The 13,328-nt window shown below is 44.3% G+C and overlaps 1 protein-coding gene and 1 long non-coding RNA gene across 4 annotated transcripts in view; one reads left to right on the top strand and one right to left on the bottom strand.

Moving 5' to 3' along the window:
* LOC111244652 (uncharacterized) overlaps positions 1-7,454 on the bottom strand; it is a 33,934-nt gene extending 26,480 nt beyond the window's left edge. The window contains exon 1 of the long non-coding RNA XR_002670997.2: positions 7,295-7,454. This is a non-coding gene — a long non-coding RNA (uncharacterized LOC111244652). The remainder of the gene's footprint in view (positions 1-7,294) is intronic.
* LOC111245274 (uncharacterized) overlaps positions 1-13,328 on the top strand; it is a 344,964-nt gene that overhangs the window by 51,246 nt on the left and 280,390 nt on the right. The gene's annotated exons all lie outside the window — the stretch shown is intronic.

Genomic DNA, 13,328 nt, shown 5'->3' with positions numbered 1-13,328 from the left:
ATTAAGAAGACCTATAGACACCGGCGTACATGGACCTACTACGTCCACTACCACTGAGGGGTTTTTCGTGCAACCTGCCGACCAATTTCCTGCTGCCTCACTTTAACTACGCTGCTGGAGCCACCGTATTACATCGACATGACGCGATTCTATAACGGGGTGCAGTATAAACAGCGACATATAGGGGCAATGTGAGGCGGTCACGCCGCTTGCATCTCCATGCAATCAACTGTGATTGCTGGCCAGCCGTGGGTTGCCTTGCGAATGCGGGTGAGGCGCCACCAGTCATTGCTAACCACGAAAATATTGGTTTTTTTTTCCAGCTTTTTCATGTGGGTGCACCATGGTAGCCATTAGGGTGGTTGATGATGCTTCAGACATGTTGGAGATAGCGACAAAGGTTGTAGCTGGTCTTTTTTCGAATGGCGCAAGCGCATTAAGCCCCGTAAAGCACGGCTATAACCGGGCCGTAACAAGTGATTTCGTTTTCTCAGCAGGGGCATTATGCCGCGCCTCGCAATACGGATTGGATCACTAACTAGCTAATCAGCAATAGTAAACAGGGCAATAAGAACTGTTGAAAGCCTGTTGAAAAACTGAGATATATCTGTCATCCAAAAGCGTACAGAAGCTTTCACGTATCTAATAATAGACGAAGCGGCAGCTTAATCAACAGAGAAGCTGAATGAAGAACGATAAGCGATAGGCATTAGCGTTAATATTTACTGCTATTCAGAATACAAAGCTTAGCTTTCCTTTGTCTGAGGTCAGTAACTGGAGCATGAATGAAATGGATATCGATGTTTGTTGCATTGAGCCAGTAAGAGTTAAGAAGAGTAATAAAATTCATATAAAACATGAATGCTAAGATCTCCATATGCCTTTGCCGCAACAGCTTCCATTGAGCCTGCCCCACGTCCAGAAATCAATTATTACAAGGACCCTATTCAGTCTTTATTTACATCCACATAGGGAAATGAAACGACAAAATCATAGGGGATCCGCAAAAGTCCTTTGTACAAGGGTAATAATAATGACTTTAATCTGTCAATACTCGTTCGCTTTGCTCAGACACAACAGCTGCGGTGGTCCCCCTGCCACAGGCAGCGAGCAACGATTTATAATGTAGGTGCAAGCGACCGTTGGTTACCAGCTAAACAAATCGTCCCTGAGATTCTCATTCAGATATCGATTTCGATTCCGGTCAAATATTGAAACCGGCAACATTAATTAATTAATTAATTATGTAAAAATCGTTGCGACAGCGCCAGTACCAACTACTGCTAAGTCCTACATATCGATCTAATTCATTCCCATTTCGTCTCACTAAAAGCCTACAAAATTTAACAGGCTCTGTGGTATTATTGACCACGTGAAAAATATTCTGTGTTCCGAGTGTTTCAAGACAAAGTTACGCCAGTAAGTTAAGTTATAGTTTACTCACTGGTCAACGTCTTAATTCCTACTAGTACGTAACGCATCTGCCGGGGAAATGTAACGCCCACAATGGGCACGGGAAAAAAGGGGCTTTTAGTCTACACAGATGCTGCGTCAACGATGAACCTACATATTCAAAAATGTACTTACACTTTTGAATAGGACATTTCCTAGCCGATTTTTTTCTTCTATCGCGCTTGTAACAGCTCAAGCATATGCTACAATGTTTACTCAATCGCTGTTTAGACCTACGGCGTTCGATACTAATGCCACAACAAAACCTCTGTCAATCTGTTAGCTCAGGCCTAATTCAGGCCATTTATTAGCTCGCCTAAATTTCCCTACTACATTTTCCTTTGTTACTGTTTGAACCGAATCAAGATACGAACTGTTAAGTGAGTGTTCAAATGATCAGTGTCAAATTTGTTTTCATCCTGTGCGCATAGGTAGGACGACCCCCACACCCCCTTATTTGCCATATTGTTTCCAATTTCTTTCACTATGATATTAGATCTAATTCACAACAGGACTATCACTGCCCCTATCAAACACAAATGGCCAGCTACCGAGCGATTTATATTGATTATTACAGTATGACATCTGATTAGATGTTTCATTACTCTTTCTCATCGACGTTAGTTTCTTCTATGAAGCCGGCCATCTCGCTGATGACCAGTACGGCACCGTGAAGCTTTCCGGAACGACCGTCGCACCCGCATTCACAACTGGCGTTAAATTCCTTTTCTTCCAAGGTTTATGGACACGGAATATCGTTGCTACTGCCATTGAATGAATCCTGCACCGATGATAGCCAGTGATGCGTGCGAATGGTCTTCGACTGAATGTCGACCCCGATCCGCCGCCGTTGGGGACAAGTGGTCGAATCAGCTTTCGCTTCAAAGGCTCCTGGCAGCGAACTTGCCTGACATGTTTCCAGCGAACTTGTAAGTTAACGAGCGAACAGGATCGGCAGCGTCTCTAGCTAGTTTAACCAACGCTAAGCGGTTAGCGACGACAGAGACGTGGAACGGGAGCGTGATCGGCCGTCCGAAACCATCTGTCTGGGCTCGCTACCAGCATACGCTACTGTAACCAATTGCATGTTTGACTAATTGCAATGCTTCACATTGTAATGGCGGCAATGATTATATTAATTTACGCGGCGGCTTATTAATGGTCGTAATTACAGCTCGGAAATAGCGCGCATTGTGGATAGATTCGGCGAAGTGGGAAAAGCGATGGATAGATGGGAACGTAACGGAACGGACGCAGGCCCTTTTCGCATTACGGTCATCACGACGACAGGATATCTGTGCTACTGTATACGATACGGACAATTGAAACAAGAACGTTTTCCCATATTATTTATATGAAAATAGTAGGAGTGCAAATACTAGCGTACCTAATTAGCAAGTCTAATAAATTGCTTTATTATCCTGGGGATATTTTAGGCCTGTCTAATTTATGGTGCCATTAATATAATTAATAATGTCATGCTAATGAGCTGGGCATGGCCCTATGATGTCTATCAGACGACCACGCTTTTAAATAATATCCGGGCCCTCCTCTTTCTGTTTTATTACGGAGTAGCGTAGAAATCATTTCCCCAATGCGTTGTTAAACATTTTCAAGGTAAACAGCATTTGCGGTGGTGAGCATAAACATACAGCCATCGGTGATGCAGTGTGACTAGCAATTGGTTACCATGGAACATGAGCACCATGGCATTTCTTAAGTTTGTTTGAGAAAGCGTAGCAAATCCGACCAGGCCTTACCGGAAAGCAGGTTTCTGATACTATACCTAAATAAGTGATTCCAACGATTTGGCCAAAGGGCAATGAAAGAACAAACAACATAACTGGCGGAAATAGCATAGACAGCAACGCAGTGTCCAGCATCACCTGACTGATGACTTTGTTTAGACTGTGAAACGTTTCCGGAGTTACTCGAATAACTTTCAACTCTGTTCTACTCAGTGGATGCTGCATTCAGGTAAACTCGGGTTCACTTCCCGGTTCAAGCTGACCCACTTTCCTGCCGCGCTCCGTTGACATCTGTAACCAATTAGGGCCGCCTACAAGTTCGGTTTAGGCCAGTCAATGCAACGCAGTGAAAAGTTGCCGCCTATCTACCTTGTAAGTAACCTCCATTAGGCACTCAACATAGGTATCATGTTCAGGTCATGCAAGGTTCTTCACACCGCAAAGTCCAAACGGAGAGAAAGCAAAACGAGGCGATACATACATACAGAAGATAGTTACATTTCGAAGACGCAAAGCTTCAACAGGCCCATATCTCCATTGTATCTGCGGTGCCTGTTCGCATCTGAATGTCGGCCTGTTTAGCCGCTTTCTTTTTGCCACCCGACTTCGGCCTACCGCTGACTATTGCTCTATTGCGACACAATAAGGGATTCTCGCAGTGTGGCCCTACCTAAGTAGGGTTGACTGACTTGAATGCTCACATATGTCGGAGCCTATTCTCTGCGGATACATGCCCATGGGCATTGGTATTCCTTCCTATTGCTGTTTGCCCTTCTGTGTCTGCCTGCCTGCCTGCCTATCTGTTTCTTTGCTATCCAATGCATTGGGCTTTTTGGCCAAGTATAACGGCTAGGGATGACTTGCTTAACCAGATAGTAGCAGCGAGCAAGCGGTTCGGGTACGCCGTTAAAGCTGTATTTAGTAGAGTGCTTATGGGTAAAAATAACATTTACAAGGAAAATGGCCGACTCACAGCCGGGATAATCGATCGCGTACAGGGATGAATATGAAAAGGTAAAAGCATAACCTGAAGGCGAGTAATCACAGTCGTTGTATGCAGAGAGCCTAAAAAGGTATCGGTGAAATCGAAGGTCTACGGCCTGACCAAGCCGTTGGTGCCAGGATCGGGCCGTTAGCCCTTTCAGAGCTGATTTTCACTAACTGTACCCAATTATTGTAACTTTGAATTCTTAAGCATCTCTACGATGCTCCCAGATGTTGCGGGAATCTACTGCACCAGCTGCTTGCTAAGCAAGTAATACGCAGTCATATTGACCGATATCGTTATTATCAGTGGAAATCAGGGGAAATTCACCCCCCTAAATGTAGCGCCTGTCATCGTTGTGTGCGCTTAACATGTACTTAGAATTCGTGTTGAATTATGTTCCAGCCTTCCCTAGGGCGTATCCTCTTTACGAGTCGTCGGAAATATTCGTTCTTCCGGTGCAGTCATCAATGAAAGTTACGAGCTACCGGAAAGTACTTGGCGCATAGCTCATGTGGTCAGCCACGTTGATGGTTTCCTCTCTGCGCTACCTTCCGCTAGTTTCTAGGCGTTCATTAACCCTTGTGGGTTCAGGTTTGTAGCGCATAGACAGATCGAGCACGCGTCTTTTGCGTGTTCGTAGTCAGCCAATGATGTGCATAGCGCCGGGTACGAGATATCGTGGGCGATCCCTGTTTTAGCCGGTCTTTGTTCTGACTTCCCTTCCATCCTTGATCGTCATCGAGGAGAGTGAGCTGGACATTTCCTTCACGATTACTACTTGCGTTACCACTACTAAACGGTCGCTAGCGTAGTCACCGGCGTTAAACCAACTAATTATCCACTGAATATTATATCATCCTACTTAGGTTCTTGGATACCTGACTCGCAGGACTACGTACTCGACTTGCTAACTTGTCAAAAAGACCTCTTCTCCTTGAGTTTTCTCTGCTCATCAAAATATCGCTTGCCAATCAACATTATCGTTAGCACTATCGTCGATGTACCCGCTATATATATATATATATATATATATATATATATACATACAGGGCGGGGCAGAAAGCTTGCAGTTGACGCGGCAGCATCCGTCTCAATTAAAGATCAATTTTTTTTTTACTAATTAAGAGTCTACTTTAATGCTATTACTTGTAGACCTATGCTATTGCCCGCCATAAGCTAACTTCTGCGCCAGCCTGTGTATATTATAGAATAAGTTAAAATGCGCGTTTTGCCATTCAGTTAGTGGTAAAGATTTTCTATTCGGTTAGTTTTCTGCCAATATCCAACTTTATCAGTGTCCCTTCGTCCTTCCAGGTTTTTCGTAGAGACAGACAGACAGACAGACACAGAGAGAGCGAGAGCGAGAGAGTTAGAGAGAGAGAGAGAGAGACCGAGAGAGAGAGAGAGAGAGGCGCTATTGTGTGCTGCCGTGGAACTCCTGCCTGGCGAGCCGCTTATCTGTCATGGTCTAGCAACGCTACCATCCTGTGCCGCTATTACGAAGGCTTGAAACGACCAATGCTGCTTGCGGCCTCATAGAATGGTAGGGAACAATATTAGGCGAGAAAAGAGATGAGAGAGAGAAAGATTTAGTGAGAGGGGATGAGGGGGGGGGTCCGCAGGGATCTCGGTCGTTTGCGCTCAACTGCATGTCGCTGGTAGAAAAAGCTCAGAGTAATAGTCGCGCTAGCAGCAGTAGTAGTAGTAGAAGAAGCAGCTTGCAGTCGCCTTGTGATTTGCGGACGCTCGGTGAGAACAGTTCGGTCGGGTTAGTGTGCTCTCTGGCAGTGTTTGTCGGGCTAAAGTGAAAAAAACGGGAAGAGACGATGACGAGAATCGAGTTGACTGTTGCGGCTGCCGGCAAACAAGGGGCCCCTGCTCCTCTGAATAAATGTAACCACCGGCAAACAGGAAGTGTTTCCCGTAACGCACGCTGCGTTGCTAACATTGCTACGCGATGTATAGAGAAGGCCGTGTACTCGATGGTAGAGTAGATGATTCGAGAGCGTCAAGCGACCCAGCGAATGAACCAGCTAACGAGAGACCAACAACCCGACGTTGGAGAACACCAGTCCAATCCAACCTAACGTTGTTGTTGTTTTTGTTGACGTTGTCGTAGCTAAAAGAGAGAGAGAGTAACGCGATGCGAAACATGCGGCGACTAAGCCAACTCGACGCGAAACGGATTGCCAATAATCGCGTCATCGACACAGCGTCCCTTTCGTCACCGAATTCGGTTAAGTTGGCGAAACGACACAACGCTAACGCCGTCGCGACGCGTGCTGCCAACAAGGCCTAAATCTGTCAATGGTTTATCTGCTGCTGTCGCTATTTTGCACAGCATATCGCGCAAGCTCGTGGGCGACAGTCAGCGTAAACCTTCACTAGAACTGCGACAAGGCCGGCTTTCGTTGATGTGCTAAAGGACCCAACCGGTTAAACAGACGAGCAAGCACCAGGCATTGCAGGAGTCGGCCAGCGACCTCAGTCGACGCTGTTCGGCCGTTAGTGGTGTCCATCAAAGCAGATTCGAGAAATAATAGTGATACTGATGGTGCCACCACAAGCATGGCACGAATAGCAGCAGTCGGTCGGGCATCGAGAGCGGCAATACTAACTGTTTGGCTCTATTCTATTGTTGTTGTCGGCTTGGCTGTTACAGAGACTGTTGTCAGTTTAGAGGCTAGCCGTTAGTTCGGGACTGATCTATCCACATTGGCTGAATGAGTTCCTGTAGCTAGCATTTGGTGGAGTGTACCGCACGATCTTTTTCATTCGCTGTTATGTCGTAGGCCTGACATCGAGTCGTGCGGAATAGAATAATGTACAAATGCGTATCTCTCGTACTGCTGCTGCTATCAGTGCCACAATGTACACTGTACAGCTCCAGTAAAATCCCTACAGTGACCAGCATCCTTCCCGGGAGCAACGTTCGGGAGTGGTTGGCCCTAACGCTGAATCTCGAACGCCATCAGGTATCACTCGAAGCGGGGGGGGGGGGGGGGGAAGGGGCTACCCTCCAGTGGAAATAGAATCGTATTGCTATCGAGAACGATAAAAACAAAGGAAAGAAACATTGAGAAAGGAACAGCGATCGTTTGCTCACTTTGTACGGATGTAACGTCACATGAATGGTTCTGCCTGTGGCATTAATCTCATCTAGAGTAACGTCCATCGTATGGCACTGATGAGTGAGTGTGATGAACTACTTGACCGCCGGTTATCTTCCTGCACGTCTAATATCGGCCCAGATCAGCCGCAATATGACCCACATGAATGAAGCGTATGAACACTACGTTATCCGTCGGGAAAAAAGAGCTTGACTATTAGAGGCGCGCCTGCTGGCGATGTTGCTTCGTGTTAGGCAGACGAAATTCTAGTAAAGAAAGAAAGGGTTGGTCTGGTTTTTTAGTTGCTATCGCTGAAAAAGTATAGAACGCGCTGGGTAATGATTGGGTTGGGGCTGAGTAGATCTGTTCTTTTGTCCCAGTGATAACCCCGAGTATAACGCCGTGATAGCCATAAGATTCAAATTCATAGACTCATCTGCGATACGTAGAAACGTTTTCAAATACCTTGTTCGGATCGTTTTTAAAGAACAGTTATCAAAATATTGCCATATATTAACAACATGCATCACATTATATTAATGTATAGTTATATAGAAACATTCTTTCGTAAATATAAGTCTAAGCAAACCCTCGGAATATACCTCGTCCGAGTTTTTATACTAAAAACCTGATAATTACATGTATACTTTTATAATATACAGTCGGTTATTCAATACGATCCTGAACGCCATATTCGTATTTTGTCGGCATTCCCGTTTCGTTGATAAATTTATTTCTGGATTTCTTTGATCCAGACGGTCCGTTTAATCGATTCAATGTTAACATTTGTGATTGTTTGAGGACAAACGAAAGCCTTAATGATTGGTGGCTGCTGTCGTAGCCGTTGGTGCTCTTGCCGTTGTCTAAAAGACCGACGCGGTAAAACAAAGTAGATCGCTTTCGTGCGGACAAGTCCCGCGCTTCTTCTTAGTTTTTATCGCCGCTGGTGCCTGTATCTGTTATCGGCGTGTTTTCGTTGGGGCCATTAAAGCGCGAACACGCGGCATCTGGCCACACAAGACGTCAAATGCAGGGTAACGCAGTTGGCATTACACCTTTGATTTGTGTCTATGTCGTGTGCTTACCTAGGTTAGCATAATAGGTTTGCAAAATTGCCTGTCGAGACCATCACCGAACTGCCAAACCATCCAACCGCTGTCGTTGTTTGAGGGCATCTTGAGGGGATAAAGAAAAGATTGCCAGTGACCCAGATTGTGGCTAAAACGGCCGTTTCAACCAGACCCACGCGCGAGATCCACACACAACACCTCCAGCAGCAGTGCTAACCTGAGCAGTACATGTTCACTACGAACACGAGCGAACGAATAGGCTCTATCGAACACGCTTTTTCGTCTAGGTGTTTGTTTTGCCCCGTTTCCGTGCCCGCTCCTAATTGAATTCGTCATATCGTAAGGGGCCGGTCTACGTTAGCGCTTACGCCATTGGGTCATAGGTTGGATGTAGCACTGTAGCTGTGTTAGCGAATAGCGTCTTTTTTTTATGAGTGTTGGCTATGCTTGTGTAATGGATGCCCAACGAATGCGAGTGTTCTGCCAGCCTTTGTCTGCAACCATTTCACAGTACAAGCACACCATAGAGACCATGCGCTACAAAAAAACCTAAAGGTACTTGTGCAAAAATTAGATTACGATTTCATGGAGTTATTGCACGAAACGCAGCTCAACGCGTATGCAGGAGAGGTATGACAGGATCAGAAGGCACCGAAGTAGCCAAAAATATTATGGATTAAACAACAGGAGCATCACCATCTACTATTACATTATTGGAAGGTATTACAGACGGCAACAGAGATAACTTATAGTAGTCGTGTATTGACATCGACACGTTAGATGGCACGGAGCCATTAGCGAAATTTTACGTTTATATAGCTAAAAGAAACAGGCGGGATCAGGACCACGAGGAAGATCTTCAATGAATGATGACCTTCGTGAACAAACGAGCAAGCGAACTTCATCGCGGCATTGAGTCACGGCAGCCACTTCGACCTCGCCGCATCGTAATTTCAAATCGTTTTTCGTTAAAACTAAAAATTCGTTGATGAGCAGGTTGACACCAGTACTACATAGACGGTGTTGATATTAGCCTAAGATAACGTCACTTCTATAAAATTACATGTAACATACGTATATACACGCAGGATCTGAGTCATTATTCAGAATCATACAAGGCAAAACAACGGAAATTAAGCTGTGCAGCGGTCCAAAGTGTAACTTCAGGAGCTATCGTATAGGCAAAATTCTATAAAAAAGATGCAATGGGGCATCGCCTGGCTGCTCGTGATGCTTCCGTCACAGTGAGCTGAAGCTGAAGTTGATACTAATAATAATTGATTCTCAGCTGTACCATTAACGATGAAAATCATAGCTCTCAATGAGCACTCCTACAAGGATTTCTCAGGGTTGAACGAGTTTAGTACAAGTAATTTCAAGAGACCGAATAGAAAAATCAAGTATGTTATGTATCGATTTCACTATCTCACTTTGATTTTTACTAGAAGCCCAAAATGCGCTTACGCCCAGAATCAAACTTTAATTACCCCTATGTGTATCGGGTTGGGCGATGCATACGCTACGTTACCACTACACCACCGCGGAGATAATAGTCTAACTTTGACTATCCATTTCGTTTTTTCTAGTGGTTCCCGATAGCCGAAAATTGAAACCTTATATTTGTCAGAGTTGCCGTACCACATGAACTGTTAACGTCAAACCTCCCTCCTAGCGTACAATAGTCAAAGGCATTGTACCGCAAGAACCACTAGAAATTAAGGTAACTTTGCAAAAAAACTACACCCTTTATTCTTCCTTCCTCAAGGTTCCCGCCAAAATTCAAATTCATTCATACTCAACGCCTACCAGGCGCAATTCACCATTGAAGCCTACAGTGCTTCCACTTCCACAGGTCACTATTCGCCATACGTTTCTAGCGCTCACTTGAATCTTATGATAAAGATTACAGTGGTTCTCTCTCCGGTTTTTTCGTTTTCGAAAAACTTATATATCCTTCCTATGAATTATTACCCCACCGAGCCACTATTCATTTATTTATTTATTTTCTCTCTTGGTATTTCTTTTGATATGGCGGTACCGATGCATTTTGTCGCAAATCTCTGTCTTCGCCGGGACTCGCGCCTTCACGTTTTCTCTCGACGCTTACGCTTCTTTTATCGCGTAACATTAATGGCCTTTAACCAATACGCGACGCGTTCCACATGGCTCACGTAGAGTTCGTTAAAACTCTTCGCTGGCGTACGGACGGATCACTGTAGCAGGATTTCTTTGTAACCATTATCAGTTCACTATCAATACATATATACGTGGTTAAGGGAAAAGCTCGGCATTCGACGTATCGTGGTATGCCAACTTCGAACTAAAGTCAGCCGAAAATTTCGTCTACTAAATCTAAAGCTAAGCTTACTATATATAAAGTTCTATCGCTTTTTTCTTTCTTTCTTTCTTTTTATTTGTTACTCTCCCGTAAGCGACTGCAACTCGCCGCAGTTTGCTAGAAATACAGCTCTAAATCTTCCTTTGACTCCTCGGCTGGTGACGTTCTGGTGTGCAAGTGCCATACGAAGGAAGATACGGAAATGATGCGAAGACTGCTTAATTCAGATAAACGCACTTATGATGACGGAACCAATGCTAGCTCTGAAGAAAGCTTAGAGCCCAAGAGATATTGGCTAAGCTAAGGATGAGCCAAATAATATTAATCATATTACTAAACCACATATAATATTATTGAACTAGCTATACGCCATTTCAGTTGGTAACTTTCTGCCATTTTCTTAGCTGCCGTAGGACTTGTGTGGCTTCTGGGCAAGAAATTGTGATAAATTATATGCGCATCTGACTGAATTAACACCGTTGAAAACGTTCGGCAGAGACTCATAATCCCGCTGACACGGTTAACACATCGAAATTGCCCGATCTTTTTTCCCCAAACTTTTCTCAGTTCTCGCCATAGCGACAAAACGCTTGTGGTCCGGCAGTGTCATAGTAGAAGACGACCCCTTCTCTATTCAGTGATTGCTACCGAATTTTCCAGTGATCTCGTTAGCTGTTGACAGTAGTAGAGATCTTCGTCAACCATTTTGCTAGCGGAAGTAACTAAAAAACGATGATTATTTTCCAACTCCATCAAATACACAATATCGCCATCTTCGGTATCAATCTGGGCTTTGGCACTGATTAGTGAGCCCACGCTTTTTCATCTGCGTTACGTTATCGTGTCGTATGTGATCCACTTCTAGTTACCTGTAGTAAACCGCCTCAGACATGGTTGGACTTTGCTGCTTTTCTGTGAAGTTTGGCAGGCAGAAACACGATTAAGTAAGTTCTTCTGTGTCAGTTTAAGCGACAGCTTTCTTAGAAGATTTTAAAACTGTTTGACGGTGCGTGCTGAGTCCCTTCAATCAACTTTCCCGTAAAGGCCATTACGAAGAGCATTCTTCATATGTAAATTTTCAAGCCGACAGAATCATCTTTCGGCCATTCGTTCCGCTAATGTATCGAGGCCATAGACAACACATATGGGTAAAATAAAAGTGGAAAACAAGATTTTACAGAAATTTCGCTCATCTGCAAGTCACTCTATCCTAAATCGAAACAAAGATGTTTCAGCGACTCGAGCACACCTCCTATTGCCTCAGTTTCAATGACATCAACACCAATCCTACGCGATTGGCATTACCTGAGACCTATCTATATGAGCTTGTAATGTAACCCTAAAGTCATCTAGGTGGAAAAATGGCCACCATTATTTCGATGATACAATTGTTCGACTTGAACGACTGCAGAAATTTTCCAGTGGTTCTCTTTATGTCAGGCAATAGAACACTAGGGAGTTAGTTAGATGGTCTGAGTCTGCCAACGCGTGCGACGCGTTGATATGGACAACGTATGAGAACCGGATTAAATCAGAATACACATGTAGGCAGCGATTGTGCTACTCATTTGTTACCTTTTAGAGGGTCGATCCTAGGATTTCATCGGTATGGTATTTCCTATTGGATGCAGCGTTCATCGGTGTCCAGACGTTCTTCAACAGACTTGGTTTTCTTTATTGAAACGCTGATGTAGTGGCGATAACAAGCGTATCTCGATTTTTTTTTTAATCTTTGTGGCTCTTCTTTGTTGTTCTTCTACTGATGACAAGCTCTACTATACAACGAATACTGCTTACTACTCGGTTTGTATTATCTGCATTAAACTAGCTTGAAAAGCTAGCCTACAAAAGGATATTGTAGTGATTGATGGATTCGTTGAACGTATAGACATTTGTTTGCATATGCAGTTCGTACGGGATAATAACCGGTTTCGAACAGTATAATATTAATTCTTATTATCTAGCAATCACTGTGCGTCTTTACGGCGCCTTGTCGCCGCTCTGGTACATGCATTTACACGTCATCGTACTGCATATTCCCTGCGAACACCAACCACGGCTATATCTGTCATTGGGGAAAAGTAGTCATTCTCTGCGTTTCTACTCCCTAGCGCCTCGTTATCTTTCTATCCGTTAGTTTTTTTCCAACGTTTGTAAAGTTTTGCTGTTGTCATTATTGCTTTTGTTGTCTTACTCAAGCTACCAGAGGCCTACCGCTATTACCGAACAACACAACGAGCTCGAAAAAAGCCAAAATCGATATGTCAGTAGGAAAAAATGGAGGATCTCATCAAAGAAATAAAGAGAAAAAGCTACAGTGACGTCCAATGTAAACAATACGGTAGAAAACCGTTCAAATTTCGCGGGGCGATCCACCCCTTTGGCGCAAGTCTCCGACTGCTTCCTGGAGTATCTGAACTGAATGGAAAAGTCGCTGGGCGACATGTGCGATGTTAACGATTTCGGCGAAAACAATTACGTAAGCCATGCACTGAAGTACGGTACGCTTTTCAAAGAGGAACGAACTGCAGTTGAAAGAAAAATAATATCCAACTAAAGTTAAACTCGTATCAAAACAGGTGTTGAACGGGACACCGGGGACAGGGTGTAAACTTGAAGGCA

Source organism: Varroa destructor, unplaced genomic scaffold (assembly GCF_002443255.2).
Source record: "Varroa destructor unplaced genomic scaffold, Vdes_3.0 BEIS01000002.1, whole genome shotgun sequence".
In the NCBI taxonomy this organism is placed as follows: Eukaryota; Metazoa; Arthropoda; class Arachnida; order Mesostigmata; family Varroidae; genus Varroa; species Varroa destructor.
This window is presented reverse-complemented; position numbering and strand designations above follow the sequence as displayed.